General features: G+C 42.8%; 1 pseudogene; it reads left to right on the top strand.

The window, feature by feature from the left end:
- Positions 1 to 819: 819 nt before the first annotated feature.
- On the top strand, positions 820 to 17,778 carry LOC121571443 (annotated as a pseudogene).
- Positions 17,779 to 17,897: the final 119 nt, after the last annotated feature.

Genomic DNA, 17,897 nt, shown 5'->3' with positions numbered 1-17,897 from the left:
TAAACCTGCAAAATTCTCTCCACCAACAAGAAGGGTGTGAACAGTTTGTGTCATGAACAGTGACTGTGCCCACAGAAATAGGCAGGGCGGGCGATGGGGGATGTTCCCCAATGCTGGAAGGGGGGCCCCTAGTGAAAAAGTTTGGGAACCTCTGGTCTAATGGATGAGTCCTATGCTTCAGTAAGTCAGTGAGTCATTCAGGCAGACACTTCCCCTTGCTGATTGATGCGATGTCAGAATTTTTGTTTGTTTATGGTTCATCTAACAAACCTCTTTGAAAATGACAGACACTTTTCACACCTATCTTCAATTGAAAAAGAAATGGCTTTCCGCACTGAAATGGTAAGAGGAATGTTGAGATGGGCCAATTGTAACTTACATTTAACTAATTTCCCTCCTGTTCCTCAATGCTTCACGTCTGCCATCCCGAGAGGGCTTTAGATTTGACATCCTATGTTACTGAACAAATGGAGACATTGTTGCAAAAGTAGGCCTATCTGCAATTTCAGCATCCAGTTCACTCACATGTTGGTTTTATTTTGCAGGGTCTGTATTATTCCTATTTCAATGTCTTCATCAAAGCGCCATCCTATTTGCATGGGCTCCACCTGATCATGAATGACAGGTTCTCTGAGTACCCTCTTGTGATCAATGCTCTGAAGAGGTTCCATCAGTACCCAGAGGTACTGTAGGAGTTGGAACCATCTCATATTATTTTGCAAGCAAGATTTTATCATTTTGTAAATATGCAACTGCAGATATTTTTTTTCTTTCACCAAACAAAGACAAAGGATAAACAATGGCTATCATTTAATTTGGCAGTGCAGTGAACATCAAAAATATTGTATTGTTCTTCTAATGTATCTTTGTTACAGAGTGTGTATTCCAGTGACCCCCTCTCTGTTGATATTTTCCTCGGCAGCCTGTTCAGGATTTACACTGGCACCATGGACTTCTTTGGAATCCCCACCAAGGCATGTTGGAATGTCAACAGAGGAGATGGACTGAATCCAGTAGAGAGCTGTGAAGGTGCAACTACTCCTAGAACATAACTGCATTGTAAATAGCATCCTGTAGTAACAAAGTGTGTCACACTGTCAGGACTGGAAGGCACAGTAAATTGACAACCACCATGAATATCATTTTCTCCCATTTCTAGGCATGGGGGATGCTGCCTACTTCTATGTGTCCTGTGTCTTCGTGCTTAATGGGGTAATGATGAGCCTGTTCTTCCTCTACGGGACTTACCTAAGGTAAAGAGTTCTGAAACTGTTGATGGTTTATCACTAGCCTGGTTCAAGATCTGTTTGTGCCAGTGGTCACCAAACTTTTCTTAGTCAAGATCACTTTCACAGTCGATAAAGCAAGCTGAGATCTACCGCTCATAAAAAATAAAAAATAATGACTTAATTTTTTTTACATTAACCTAATAAAAACAGTTCTGTAGGAATGATGACGTTAGTGATTTTCAGGTAGTAAAGTCGTAGGTCTAGAAAGATGCCAGAGTTTCTGACTTGGAATTCCGAGTTGGACAACCGTTCAAAACGATTTTTCCCAGTCGGGTCTCGTTTTTTCAGAGTTCCCAGTTGTCTTGAACGCACTGAAGTCGGAAGTCTGAGATATGCGAGTTCCCAGTTGTTTTGAAGACTGCATTAATCTCAGCGGAGGGAGGAGGAGAGAGCAGCAGAAGGTCCACCTCTCACGGTCCCTGTCTCCTACCTTTCCTGTTGTGAGATTGACCAGAGAGAGGGGACACAGTCTTGCATCTGATGGCGAAACTCGAGTCGCACCACAATCGCATCTGCATCTGCCTCATTCACAAATTGTTTTTCCTATGACCAGAGAAATTGAAATATTCCTCGATATTAAAATAGACACGACGAGCTGCTAATAATAATACAAATGCAGGGCTATCGATACACTTGGCTACTCATTCATTGCAGCGGCAGCGCAATTGGAAGTAGGGAGAGTTTTATGTTTTGTAATAGTGTTGACAGTGCTGAATATAAACTTAAACATGAACTCACTCATAAAAAGTGTAGCTCTTTGCTGTATTCTTTGACAGTTTCTCTGGTCATGGTTTTAAAAGTTATGAAATTTCACATAGTCTAGTATCAAACTTTGCTTTGGCTGGGGTCGTGGAAGCTGTAGGCACGGTGATTTGAGCTATCCGATTGGCCAGTGCAGTAGGCACACTCGATTTAGCCAGAGATCTTCCGGTCCGCCGGGTAGGCAGAGTTAGTCTTTTCAGACAAATGAAATAGTCCAAAATGGGAACACTTTGCCTACCCGGTGCGCAGGGCTTCTGAATCAAGTGCACCTACCGCCAACAGCGCAATTTTGTTTTTAAATCCTTGGCTTTTCTACAGAAATGTTTGGTGATCGACTATGAATGCCTTGAAGATCGACCAGTCGATGACCACTGGTTTGTTCTGTTTCCTACTCCATGCTGTCATGTAAGCCATGACAAGAAGTGGCATGATGGCACAAACAGACTGGTACCCAGGCTAGTTTATCGTCTTGGGTATCCATGCTGTTTTGGTGCCCCTAGCCACTCTAGGAGACAATCTGATGGGTTTTTTTTTTTGGGGGGGGCAGTCGTTTTTTTCTTTCCAGTGGCAGTCGTCTTGGAGGTGTCATCACCGTCCTGTGTCTCTTCTTCAACCATGGAGAGGTGAGAGAGAGAGGTACACACTTTGGAGCTGTGTACTCAGTGGAATCCATATTATAGTTTCCTCACTGTGCAATTCATGTTTTGTTGAGATGAATGTAAATTGATTGTTGCATACAGTGTATGGAAACTGTATCTTAGATCCTCATAGGGGTTGGCTGGTGGTGAATGCTGTCTCAACTCATGCAATGTATTCCAGAGCACTCGGGTCATGTGGACTCCACCGCTGAGGGAGAGCTTCTCCTATCCCTTCTTTGTCCTGCAGATGCTGCTGTTAACACGCATTCTCAGGTATCTTCAGTTCACATGCCATTGATCTAAACTACTTATAACCATCTTGGGCTTCACCACTCTTTTCAAAACCCTATCTGTGTTTTATAGATAAATATTCACTTAGATATATATTCACTTAAATAAATGAATACATGTCACTGATGATTAATACAAATAATACTATTGTCTTTGCACCGTCTTTGTAGGCGTTCCAACTCTGGAGGAAGATCCCTAGTAGCTCTTGGTGCTTGCAATGTATTGTTCCTTCTTCCTTGGCCATTTGCCCAGTTTGTTTTGCTAACTCAGGTAAATAAATCCACACACTGAGGTAAAAACGCATGCCTGGGATGTACCAGTCAATTTACAAGATTCTGTTTATGGACTGAAGATCCTCAGCTGTATAGTTAGGTTCTGTGACAATAAATCGAAATGCTTATGTTGTCTGTCTCTTCAGGTTGCATGCTTGTTTGCCTGTTATTTGATGGGGGGGGGGGGGACAAAAAACAGCAGATGGGGTCCTTCCCCCTGAAAACACAGTATAAGGGGAAGGATAAGTGAACAATGTTATTTGTCATGAGGCTGAGAGAAAATGTTGCATTTTTAAAGCAAATTTCCTGCAATTCTACACATTTTGCCATGGGGCAGAAAGACAAATGTGCTGTTTTATAGCTCATCTCATGCTATTCTTCACATTCTGCAATGAGGATGTGAGAAATGTTGCATTTTTAAAGCTAATTTTCTGCTGTTAAGAGAACATTTTGTAGTTTTAAAGTAACTGTCCAGTGAAAATCTCTCTTTTTAAAAGTTAATATTCTGTTACAGTGGCGGCTCCTGAAAAAATTCTCAGGGGGGGCAATTTTTCTGATGATTTAGGTGACCTACACACATTTTAAAAAAGATATGTCCAGCAACAACATGAAGACAGGGGCAGCATATAAGTCAATACCAGAAGCATTTATTGACTGATCTCAAAAGTGTTGGCTTACAAAAGCAAAATAAGTTATCACAGTAAAAATAATCAAGGGTGTTCTTTCACATTCCTCAACACTGCATAAACAATATGCATTTCCATAAAACACCTCATCTAATTGTGCCACAAAGTTGACAAGTCCAAGAAAAATATGTGTGGCGGTTCTTGCTAACCTCATCGTTGTGGCGGCGGACAGCTAGCCTGTATCCCTCATCCATTTGAGTGGCAATGTTCACTCTCCCCAAAGCAGACAATCTCAAACAGCTATCCATGTGGGTCTTTGACAGCTCATGTTTCTTAATCTTTTCTGAAAGATGGTGCATGTCCGTTACACCAGTGCGCTGTCCAAGCGCTGCTGTCTGCCGTGCCGCCTTCAGGGTGAAAGAGTAAGCAGGGGTAGCAGAAGACTGCATTAGCTACATCGCAGCCTGCTAGCCAGGTTTTTCGTTCGTACCAATTTTTGGAAGATCCTCGGGTGTAGGACTTTCCCCCTTTAGTAGAAACCTGTTGAATTATTAAATTTGGTCTGGGAGGTCCTAATTGTTTCGTTGCCAATTTATCTTGATTTGTTCGCCGACAAAAAGGAACTTATTTCAAAGAGACAATCGAGTTGCACTGAACGCTAGCCATCTTGACAGTAGTACGTGAATTGATTGACGCTGCTACCCGCTCTTTTCTTAGTTACGTTCATGGTTATGTTACGTATGACGAAAGCGCGTAAGTGCAAGCCCTCCCGGAACCCATAGAGATTGTATTGAAAGCTCTGATATTTGAAAAAAAAGATTTTACATGAGAGTCTATGAGAGACTTCTGGGGCGATTTTCAACCTGACTGAAATCGCCCCAAAAGGGGCGGGGCCATTTGAAGCACGACTTTAGCCTGATTGGACATTTAGTGGCAGATCAGACGTCTAGATTAGAACACTGATAACTACTGTTGCCGTGATATAATTGATTAGAAAAAAAATCCCTTCCTTTTCCCGTTTGGCAGTGCGTCGCCCATATCGCCCTAATGAACACACCGCCCCTGTTCTGTTAACTCATACCCAAATAATGTTGTTGACTCATCCTATACAGTGGGGAAAAAAAGTATTTAGTCAGCCACCAATTGTGCAAGTTCTCCCACTTAAAAAGATTAGAGAGGCCTGTAATTTTCATCATAGGTACACGTCAACTATGACAGACAAAATGAGAAAAAAAAATCCAGAAAATCACATTGTAGGATTTTTAATGAATTTATTGGCATATGATGGTGGAAAATAAGTATTTGGTCAATAACAAAAGTTTCTCAATACTTTGTTATATACCCTTTGTTGGCAATGACACAGGTCAAACGTTTTCTGTAAGTCTTCACAAGGTTTTCACACACTGTTGCTGGTATTTTGGCCCATTCCTCCATGCAGATCTCCTCTAGAGCAGTGATGTTTTGGGGCTGTCGCTGGGCAACACAGACTTTCAACTCCCTCCAAAGATTTTCTATGGGGTTGAGATCTGGAGACTGGCTAGGCCACTCCAGGACCTTGAAATGCTTCTTACGAAGCCACTCCTTCGTTGCCCGGGCGGTGTGTTTGGGATCATTGTCATGCTGAAAGACCCAGCCACGTTTCATCTTCAATGCCCTTGCTGATGGAAGGAGGGTTTCACTCAAAATCTCACGATACATGACCCCATTCATTCTTTCCTTTACACGGATCAGTCGTCCTGGTCCCTTTGCAGAAAAACAGCCCCAAATCATGATGTTTCCACCCCCATGCTTCACAGTAGGTATGGTGTTCTTTGGATGCAACTCAGCATTCTTTGTCCTCCAAACATGACGAGTTGAGTTTTTACCAAAAAGTTATATTTTGGTTTCATCTGACCATATGACATTCTCCCAATCCTCTTCTGGATCATCCAAATGCACTTCAGACGGGCCTGGACATGTACTGGCTTAAGCAGGGGGACACGTCTCGCACTGCAGGATTTGAGTCCCTGGCGGCGTAGTGTGTTACTGATGGTAGGCTTTGTTACTTTGGTCCCAGCTCTCTGCAGGTCATTCACTAGGTCCCCCCGTGTGGTTCTGGGATTTTTGCTCACCGTTCTTGTGATCATTTTGACCCCATGGGGTGAGATCTTGCGTGGAGCCCCAGATCGAGGGAGATTATCAGTGGTCTTGTATGTCTTCCATTTCCTAATAATTGCTCCCACAGTTGATTTCTTCAAACCAAGCTGCTTACCTATTGCAGATTCAGTCTTCCCAGCCTGGTGCAGGTCTACAATTTAGTTTTTGGTGTTCTTTGACAGCTCTTTGGTCTTGGCCATTGTGGAGTTTGGAGTGTGACTGTTTGACGTTGTGGACAGGTGTCTTTTATACTGATAACAAGTTCAAACAGGTGCCATTAATACAGGTAACGAGTGGAGGACAGAGGAGCCTCTTAAAGAAGAAGTTACAGGTCTGTGAGAGCCAGAAATCTTGCTTGTTTGTAGGTGACCAAATACTTATTTTCCACCATAATTTGCAAATAAATTCATTAAAAATCCTACAATGGGATTTTCTGGATTTTTTTTTCTCAATTTGTCTGTCATAGTTGACGTGTACCTATGATGAAAATTACAGGCCTCTCTCATCTTTTTAAGTGGGAGAACTTGCACAATTGGTGGCTGACTAAATACTTTTTTTCCCCACTGTACTTGCATTTGTGGCCAAATCAGAAAATGGAGGGGAAAACAATACTTAAAAAACTCCACCTCAAACGTTTAAAAAATGCTTGCTATTTCCTCATAGAGGATGAGCTGGCCAATCAGCGGTGTACTCACATAAATATTTTTATTATTGGTCACCCACCATTCCAACACAGAAAAGCTGCTTTTTAACATACACTACATGACCAAAAGTATGTGGACACCTGCTCATCAAACATCTCATTCCAAAATCATGGGCATTAATATGTAGTTGGTCCCCCCTTTGCTGCTATAACAGCCTCCACTCTTCTGGATAGGCTTTCCACTAGATGTTGTAACATTGCTGCGGTGACTTGCTTCCATTCAGCCACAAGAGCATTAGTGAGGTCAGGGACTGATGTTGGGCAATTAGACCTGGCGTTTAAATTCATCCCAAAGGTGTTTGATGGGGTTGAGGTCAGGGATCTGTGTAGGCCAGTCAAGTTCTTCCACACTGATCTCGACAAACCATTTCTGTATGACCTCGTTTTGTGCACGGGGGCATTGTCATGCTGAAACATGAAAGGCCTTCCCCAAACTGTTGCCTCAAAGATGGAAGCACAGAATGGTGTAATTGTATGTTGTAGCGTTAACATTTCCTTTCACTGGAACTAAGGGGCCTAGCCCAAACCATGAAAAACAGCCACAGACCATTATTCGTCCTCCACCAAACTTTACAGTTGGCACTATGCATTGGGGCAGTTAGGGTTCTCCTGGCATCCGCCAAACCCAGATTCGTCGGACTGCCAGATGGTGAAGCGTGTTTCATCACTCCAGAGAACGCGTTTCCACTGCTCCAGAGTCCAATGGCGGCGAGCTTTACACCACTCCAGCCGACGCTTGGCATTGCGCATGGTGAATTTAGGCTTGTGTGTGGCTGCTCGGCCATGGAAACCAATTTCATGAAGCTCCCGACGAACAGTTATTGTGCTGAAGTTGCTTCCAGATGCAGTTTGGAACTCGGTAGTGAGTGTTGCAACCGAGGACAGATTTGTACGCGATATGCGCGTCAGCACTCGGCGGTCCCGTTCTGTGAGCTTGTGTGGCATACCACTTCTTGGCTGAGCCGTTGTTGCTCAAAGACATTTCCATTTCACAATAACAGCACTTACAGTTGACACGGGCAGCTCTAGCAGGGCAGAAATTTGACGAATTGACTTGTTGGAAATGTGGCATCCTATGACGGTGCCACATTGAAAGTCACTGAGCTCTTTATTAGGGCCATTCTACTGCCAATGTTTGTCTATGGAGATTTCATGGCTGTGTGCTCAATTCTATACACCTGTCAGCAACGGGTGTGGCTAAAAATAGCCGAATCCACAAATTTGAAGGGGTGTCTACATACTTTTGTATATATACAGTGCATTCGAAAGTATTCAGACCCCTTTGACTTTTTCCAAAATGTTTTACGTTACAGCCTTGTTCTGAAATTGATTAAATTGTTTTTTTTCCCTCATCAATTTACACACAATACCCCATAATTACAAAGCAAAAACACATTTTTAGAATTTTAGCAAATGTGTTAAAAAAACAAACTGGATATAACATTTACATAAGTATTCAGAGCCTTTACTCAGTACTTTGTTGAAGCACCTTTGGCAGCGATTACAGCCGCAAGTCTTCTTGGGTATGACGCTACAAGCTTGGAACACCTGAATTTGGGGGAGTTTCTCCCATTCCTTTCTGCAGATCCTCTCAAGCTCTGTCAGGTTGGATGGGGAGCGTTGCTGCACAGCTATTTTCAGGTCTCTCCAGAGAAGTCCGGGCTCTCGCTGGGCCAATCAAGAACATTCAGAGAGTTGTCCTGATGCCACTCCTGCGTTGTCTTGGCTGTGTGCTTAGGGTCGTTGTCCTGTTGGAAGGTGAACCTTCGCCCCAGTCTGAGGTCCTGAGCGCTCTGGAGCAGGTTTTCATCAAGGATCTCTCTGTACTTTGCTCCGTTCATCTTTGCCTCGATCCTGACCAGTTTCCCAGTCCATGCTGCCACCACCATGCTTCACCGTAGGAATGGTGCCCGGTTTCCTCCAGACATGACGCTTGGCATTCAGGCCAAAGAGTTCAATCTTGGTTTCATCAGACCAGAGAATCTTGTTTCTCATGGTCTGACAGTCTTTAGGTGCCTTTTTGAAAACTCCAAGTGGGCTGTCATGTGACTTTTACTGAGGAGTGGCTTCCGTCTGGCCACTCTACCATAAAGACCTGATTGGTGGAGTGCTTCAGAGATGGTTGTTCTTCTGGAAGGTTCTCCCATCTCCACAGAGGAACTCTAAAGCTCTGTCAGATTGACCATCGAGTTCTTGGTCACCTCCCTGACCAAGGCCCTTCTCCCCCAATTGCTCAGTTTGGCCGGGTGGCCAGCTCTAGGAAGAATCTTGGTGGTTCCAAACATCTTCCATTTAAGAATGACGAGGCCACTGTGTTCTTGGGGACCTTCACTGATGCAGAAATTTTTTGGTACCCTTCCCCAGAACTGTCTCGGAGCTCTACGGACAATTGCTTCGACCTTATGGCTTGGTTTTTGCTCTGACATGCACTGTCAACTGTGGGACCTTTATATAGACAGGTGTGTGCCTTTCCAAATCATGTCCAATCAATTGAATTTACCACAGATGGACTCCAATCAAGTTCTAGAAACATCCCAAGGATGACCAATTGAAACAGAATGCACCTGAGCTCAATTTCGAGTCTCATAGCAAAGGGTCTGAATACTTATGTAAATAAAGTATTTCAGTTTTTTATTTGTTGTAAATTAGCAAAAATGTCTACAACCTGTTTTCGGTTGGTCATTATGGGGTATTGCGTGTAGATTGCTGAGATTTTGTATTAATTTAATCCATTTTAGAATAAGGCTGTAATGTAACAAAATGTGGAAAAAGTCAAGGGCTCTAAATACTTTCCGAATGCACTGTATAGTGTACTTGATTACCATTTTTTGGAAGGAAAACTATTTCACTCTGTTGTAATTAATTATAGGTCATATTTAATAGAAATCTGGGAACACTGGACAGTTATTAAAAGCAAATTTCCTGCAATTCTACACATTTTGCCATTGCTTATGATGTAGACCTGTTCTGAATATTGGTGGGACATGTCCCCCCATCCCCTGTGGCAATTCCGCCTATGATTCAGCATGTTATCAACTTGGGCTATGAGTGACTCATGAAATAAAAATAAAATGTTAGTTGTTCCCCACAATTGTTGTTCACTGAAGCAGTCTACTCATTTAATGTCAGGCTCACACTTCCTGTTTCAATGTTTCCATATAAAGGTGTGTGTGTCCGGGTGACTTTAACCTCACTGTGTTTTTCTCTATATCTCCCACAGGCTCACATTGGCAACTTGATCAGATCCAAGTTTACCAACTACAAGGATTTCCACACGTTGATGTATACCTGTGTTGCAGAGTTCGACTTTATGGAGCTGGAGGTATGTTTAATTACATTTTTGACGCTATTATTTAGCTGTAGATATTTATATTTGATGTCTGTAAGTGGTTTTCTGATACTCAATTCTGTTTACAGACTTTGTTGGGATACGTTAAGACGTTGATACTCCTGGTAAACATAGTTATTGTGGCCATCATTTCTGGAAAGGTGAGACACATTTTTCTCCACTTTAACATTGCAGCTCTTTTAAGTCCATTTGTTTGTCTAATGTAATATTTGTAATTATTTTTCTCTAGGCAATTAAAGAAGTCTGGAGCTCTGTTAGGCGTGAGAGAGTTGACTCTAAAGAAGATATCGATATTGACACTAAGCAGTAAGTATTTTATAATGCAACAAGTAGCATCAAGTATTATATTCATTGAACACGGGCTCCACCTATTGTCTTTATGGTATACAGACAGAGCACTGATCACTTCTTGCAACATTGTTGTGGTGTGTGTGACTCATGCAAACACTTCTATCATATTTTAGGACGGCACAGTTTGCTAATGGGGAGGTAAGTCAACTTAGCTACTTATTTTCACTTTCAAACCAACAGCCCATATGTAAAATAAATAAATAAATAGATTGCAGCTACAGTGAGGGAAGAAATATTTGATCCCCTGCTGATTTTGTACGTTTGCCCACTGACAAAGACATGATCAGTCTATAATTTGAATAGTGGGTTTATTTGAACAGTGAGAGACAGAATAACAACAAAAAAATCCAGAAAAACGCATGTCAAAAATGTTATAAATTGATTTGCATTTTAATGAGGGAAATAAGTATTTGACCCCTCTGCAAAACATGACTTAGTATTTGGTGGCAAAACCCTTGTTGGCAATCACAGAGGTCAGACGTTTCTTGTAGTTGGCCACCAGGTTTGCACACATCTCAGGAGGGATTTTGTTCCACTCCTCTTTGCAGATCTTCTCCAAGTCATTAAGGTTTCGAGGCTGACGTTTGGCAACTCGAACCTTCAGCTCCCTCCACAGATTTTCTATGGGATTAAGGTCTGGAGACTGGCTAGGCCACTCCAGTACCTTAATGTGCTTCTTGAGCCACTCCTTTGTTGCCTTGGCTGTGTGTTTTGGGTCATTGTCATGCTGGAATACCCATCCACGACCCATTTTCAATGCCCTGGTTGAGGGAAGGAGGTTCTCACCCAAGATTTGACAGTACATGGCCCCGTCCATCGTCCCTTTTGATGCGGTGAAGTTGTCCTGTCCCCTTAGCAGAAAAACACCCCCAAAGCATAATGTTAACACCTCCATGTTTGACAGTGGGGATGGTGTTCTTGGGGTCATAGGCAGCATTCCTCCTCCTCCAAACACGGCGAGTTGAGTTGATGCCAAAGAGCTCGATTTTGGTCTCTTCTGACCACAACACTTTCAAACAGTTCTCCTCTGAATCATTCAGATGTTCATTGGCAAACTTCAGACGGCCCTGTATATGTGCTTTCTTGAGCAGGGGGACCTTGCGGGCACTGCAGGATTTCAGTCCTTCACGGCGTAGTGTGTTACCAATTGTTTTCTTGGTGACTATGGTCCCAGCTGCCTTGAGATCATTGACAAGATCCTCTCGCGTAGTTCTGGGCTGATTATTCACCATTCTCATGATCATTGCAACTCCACAAGGTGAGATCTTGCATGTCACCTTCTCACCAAGCTGCTTGGCAATGGTCTTGTAGCCCATTCCAGCCTTGTGTAGGTCTACAATCGTTTGAAATCTGATTGATTGATTGCTTCTGTGGACAGGTGTCTTTTATACAGGTAACATGCTGAGATTAGGAGCACTCCCTTTAAGAGTGCGCTCCTAATCTCAGCTCGTTACCTGTATAAAAGACAACTGGGAGCCAGAAATCTTTCTGATTGAGAGGGGGTCAAAAACGTATTTCCCTCATTAAAATGCAAATCAATTTATAACATTTTTGACATGCGTCTTTCTGGATTTTTTGTTGTTATTCTGTCTCTCACTGTTCAAATAAACCTACCGTTAAAAGACTGATCATTTCTTTGTCAGTGGGAAAACGTTCAAAATCAGCAGGGGATCAAATACTTTTTTCCCTCACTGTATTTTCCTTGAAGGCACAATCCTTAATGCAGTGGGTAATGTATATAATCAGAGAAAATGTCGCATCAGGGGATAATGTCGACACCAATTCCCTCCAATGACTCATTACAGCACTCATAACTTCCATTGTGTTTCCCTGCCCGTGTGTGTGTCAGATGGTGTACCATAGTCTGCAGCTGGTGGCCTTTGCCGTGCTGGCGATCCTGGTCATGAGAATCAAACTCTTTCTGGCGCCACTCATGTGCATCATGGCCTCCCTGATCTGCTCTAGAGAGGTGAGACGTCTGTAGACAGACAGACATGGAGAGACAATAGAAATCACGTGGGACCCTTTCCATTTTCCTTAATTGGACCTCCCTCATTCCAGCTATAGAAGCCATGCTGATCTAGCGTAAAGAGCGGACAGGTGGCTAGTGCAGTGAACCAAATTAATATCTTATTAGTACTCCATCACAGTCAGTGTTAGGGTTAGTAACTGGACTCTGGTCCAGGCAGTCAGAGCACATCATAGTGAAAAACGTCTGCCAAATCAAATGTCCTTGTGAATGGATTTATAATAAAGTCCGCCTGATAATTGATCTACCGGTATATACGTTCTCCAATGCTCCGCAGTTGTTTGGCTGGATAGGGGAGCACTTCAAGCGCCACATCACTGTTTTTGGCATCCTGTCCATCATGGCCATCTAGCCAACTACCAGAGCCAGCGAGGAATCATGGGAGACTTCAGCAACCTGCCTCAGGAGCAGCTCCTGGAGTGGATCAATGCCAACACCATGGCCAGTGAGTCATGTCATGTTACGACTTATGCCTAGTGTGTGCTTTTTGGGGGCAAGAAATGAGTGGGCATACAGTAGAAGGCTGAGCTAGTTCAGTTGCTACTAAGCTCTGTAGATGCATTACTATATAGGTTGATCTGAATTAGTGTAATTATTGTAATGCTAAAAATGAAGGGATGGATACAAGGGATGGGCTGAAGAAAGTTACATTCAATTGTATTTGTGTGTGTTCCAAGATGCTGTGTTTGCGGGCTCTATGCCAACCATGGCGAGTGTGAAACTGTCTACTGGTAGAGCCATCGTGAATCATCCCCACTACGAGGACACTTGGCAGAGGTAAGACTGGCACGATTCCCCTATGGGTTATGCATTGCAACAATATCTAATGATGAAGCACCAACCATTGTGTTTCTGTCACTAAATGAGGTATAATATATTCCCACAGGGAGAGGACCAAGTTGGTGTACACTATGTACAGTCATAAACCAGCCAAGGAGATAAAGAGAAATCTGATGCAGCTGCAGGCAGACTACTTCATCTTGGAGGACTCCTGGTGTAACCAACGCTCCAGGTAAACAGGGTGGTATAAGTAATGGCGATGGAGGGAATAGCGGCCGTTTTACGAGATCCTGACCAATTGTGCTATTTTGTATATTTCTTGGGGCGCTGATCTTAAGTTTTCTTGTACATAATGTTACCGCCATCGTTTCCTATGACCGAAAATAGCTTCTGGGTATCAGAACAGCTATCACTAACCTCGATTTGGACGAAGGACTTCTACTTCAATGAGTCAGAGGCAAAATACATATTTATTATCCCGGACCAGGCCCAAATCCCTGACACTTGAATCAAATCAAATCAAAATGTATTTGCCACATGCGCCGAATACAACAGTGAAATGCTTACTTACAAGACCTTAACCAAAAATGCAGTTTTTTTAAGAAAGGGGGGGGAGTGTTAAATAAAACATTGCAAATAATTAAAGAGCAGCAGAAAAATAAAATAACAGAAGGGAGGCTATATACAGGGGGTACCGGTACAGAGTCAATGTGCGGGGGCACCGGTTAGTCGAGGTAATTTAGGTAATATGTACATGTGGGTTGAGTAGCTGCAGCGTAAAAGAGGGGGTTGGGGTGGGGTGGGGGGGCAATGCAAATAGTCCGGGTAGTCATGATTAGCTGTTCAGGAGTCTTATGACTTCGGGGTAAAAGCTGTTAAGAAGCCTTTTGGCCCTAGACTTGGCTCTCCGGTACCGCTTGCCGTGCGGTAGCAGAGAGAACAGTCTATGACTAGCGTTGCTGGAGTCTTTGACAATTTTTAGGGCCGTCCTCTGACACCGCCTGGCATAGAGGTCCTGGGTGGCATTAGGCTTTGTCGTGCCCTCTTCACGACTGTCTTGGGGTGTTTGGACCATGATAGTTTGTTGGTGATGTGGACCCCAAGGAACTTGAAGCTCTCAACCTGTCGATGAGAATGGGGGCGTGCTCAGTCCTCTTTTTTTTTTCTTGTAGTCCACAATCATCTCCCTTGTCTTGATCACATTGAGGGAGAGGTTGTTATCCTGGCACCACACGGCAAGGTCTCTGACCTCCTCCCTATAGGCTGTCTCATCGTTGTCGGTGATCAGGCCTACCACTGTTGTGTCGTCGGCAAACTTAATGATGGTGTTGGAGTCGTGCCTGGCCATGCAGTCATGGGTGAACAGGGAGTACAGGAGGGGACTGAGCACGCACCCCTGAGGGGCCCCCGTGTTGTTGATCAGCGTGGCAGATGTGTTGTTACCTACCCTTACTAACCTGGGGGCGGCCCGTCAGGAAGTCCAGGATCCAGTTGCAGAGGGAGGTGTTTAGTCCCAGGGTCCTTAGCTTAGTGATGAGCTTTGAGGGCACTATGGTGTTGAATGCTGAGATATAGTCAATTAAGAGCATTCTCACGTAGGTGTTCCTCTTGTGCAGGTGGGAAAGGGCAGTGTGGAGTGCAATAGAGTGCATCAACTGTGGATCTGTTGGGGCGCTATGCAAATTGGAGTGGGTCTAGGATTTCTGGGATAATGGTGTTGATGTGAGCCATGACCAGGAGGCACTATAGAGGCCAGCGTGCGGGATACCTGACGAGACTATGTCGGAGAATGGATAAATCACCTCTACCCTTCGTTCTATTGGCGAACGTGCAATAACTGGAGAATAATCAGGATGAGCTCCGTTCGAGACTATCCTATCAACGTGATCGGAAGAACAGTAATATCCTATGTTTCTCCAAGTCGTGGCTGAACAAGGACATGGTAAATATAAATCGAGATGGTTTTTCTATACATCGGCACGACAGAACGGTGGCGTCGGGGAAGCTCAGGGGAGGTGGTGTGTGTCTCTTTGTTAACAACTGGTGCGCGATCTCTAATATTAAGGAAGTCTTGAGGTTCTGTTCGGCTGAGTTAGAATACCTCATGATAAGCTGTAGATCATACTATTTACCAAGACAGTTTATCTATATTTTTTGCAGCTGTCTATTTACCACCACAAACCGATGCTGGCACTAAGACATCACTCAACGAGCTGTATAGGGCCAGAAGCAAACAAGAAATTGCTCACCCAGAGGTGGCGTTCCTAGTGGCCTGGGACAGACGATTTTTACGCACTACGCGCTTCAGCACTCGGCGGTCCCGTTCTGTGAACTTGTGTGGCCTACCACTGAGCTCTTCAGTAAGGCCATTCTACTGCCAATGTTTGTCTATGGAGATTGCATGGCTGTGTGCTCGATTTTATACACCTGTCAGCAACGGGTGTGGCTGAACTAGCCGAATCCACTAATTTGAAGGGGTGTCCACATACTTATGTATATATAGTGTATTTATTTACAAGAAATATATATGGGGTTGTAGAAAGAACGAAGGAAACAAAGCACTGCTAAGGTACACAATAGTAGGTTTTGGTAGACTGAAGGTGCTCTTTGGTATAAGGGGTAAATTGGTCATCAAAAAGAAAGGAGGATCAAGGCACTCTTCATATAATTAATTAAAATGCCTTTATTTGTATGCCATGTTCAATGGAAACATAGTAAAAAAAAAAAAAAACTCTGACACATTTCGGGTACATGGCCTTTGTCAGGGAGTATTGGAAATGATGCAGACAATTACATTGATGGAAGCCACAATCTATCTGAAATATTAAAGCTGATCTACCCCATAAAATATATATATATATATATATATATATATATATATACAGTACCAATCAAAAGTTTGGACACACCTACTCATTCAAGGGTTTTTCTTTATTTTTTCCTATTTTCTACATTGTAGAATAATAGTGAAGACATCAAAACTATGAAATAACACATATCGAATCATGTACAGTGCCTTGCAAAAGTATTCATCCCCCTTAGTGTTTTTCCTATTTTGTTGCATTACAACCTGTAATTTAAATAGATTTTTTTGGGGTTTGTATCATTTGATTTACACAACATGCCTACCACTTTGAAGATGCAAAGAATGGAACCAAAAATCACACATTTGGACTCATCAGACCAAAGGACAGATTTCCACGTGTTTCTTGGCCCAAGCAAGTCTCTTCTTCTTATTGGTGTCCTTTAGTAGTGGTTTCTTTGCAGCAATTCGACCATGAAGGCCTGATTCACGCAGTCTCTTCTGAACAGTTGATGTTGAGATGTGTCTGTGACTTGAACTCTGTGAAGCATTTATTTGGTCTGCAGTTAACTCTAATGAACTCATCCTCTGCAGCAGAGGTAACTCTGGGTCTTCCATTCCTGTGGCGGTCCTCATGAGAGCCAGTTTCATCATAGCGCTTGATGGTATTTGCGACTGCACTTGAAGAAACTTTCAAAGTTCTTGAAATTTTCCGGATTGACTGACCTTCATGTCTTAAAGTAATGATGGACTGTCGTTTCTCTTTGCTTATTTGAGCTGTTCTTGCCATAATACGGACTTGGTCTTTTACCAAATAGGGCTATCTTCTGTATACCCCACTTACCTTGTCACAACACAACTGATTGGCTCAAACGCATTAAGGAAAGAAATTCCACAAATTAACTTTTAAGAAGGCACACCTGTTAATTGAAATGCATTCCAGGTGACTACCTCATGAAGCTGGTTGAGAGAACGCCAAGAGTGTGCAAAACTGTCATCAAGGCAAAGGGTGGCTACTTTGAAGAATCTCAAATATAAAATGTATTTTGATTTGTTTAACACTTTTGGTTACTACATGATTCCATATGTGTTATTTCATTGTTGTGATGTCTTCACTATTATTCTACAATGTAGAAAATAGTAAAAATAAAGAAACTGAGTAGGTGTCCAAACATTTGGCTGGTACTGTATATATAAAACATTTTACTCATTGTGTATTTATTCCTTGTTATTATGTTTATTTTTCTGTTATTTATATCAGTTTTTCTCTGCATTGTTGGGAAGGGCCTGTAAGTAAGCATTTCACTGTTAGTCTACACCTGTTGTTTACGAAACATGTGACATACAATTTGATTTGATTATTAAGCAGACCGTAGCAAAATGTTTTGCAATAGAAAATGAAAACAAGTTTCTTATTGGTCACTTTCCCTCCCTATTTCAGTCAGTTTTCTTCCATTTGGTGCATAATGAACAAAGCCCTGTACTATGTTATCTCACTGTGATTCCCATCTAACTGTGCTACACTTCACAGGCCAGGCTGCAGCATGCCTAAGATCTGGGACGTGGAGGATCAGGAGAACAGGGGAAAGTTGCCACTATGTTCCCTCCTGTCCATCGACTCCTGGCCGCACTTCACCACAATGTTTGAGAACAAAGTCTACAAAGTGCTGAAAATCCCCAAAGCTGCCAAATATGACCTTTAATACAGGGATATCATTTTGATTAAACATTAAATTTCACCTTCAATCTCAATTTCCTTAGTCTGGTGTTTTTCTTTAATCTCTACAATACAGGATAATGCCTTAATCTCTTGAAAAGCTTAAACAGCTCTAGCTGAATCCCAAATCACCCTGTTCCCCTGGCCCCTC

The sequence above is a fragment of the Coregonus clupeaformis genome, chromosome 8 (genome assembly GCF_020615455.1).
Source record: "Coregonus clupeaformis isolate EN_2021a chromosome 8, ASM2061545v1, whole genome shotgun sequence".
NCBI classification, from domain to species: Eukaryota; Metazoa; Chordata; class Actinopteri; order Salmoniformes; family Salmonidae; genus Coregonus; species Coregonus clupeaformis.
Note: the sequence above shows the minus strand (reverse complement) of the source record. Positions and strands in the feature narration are given on the sequence as shown.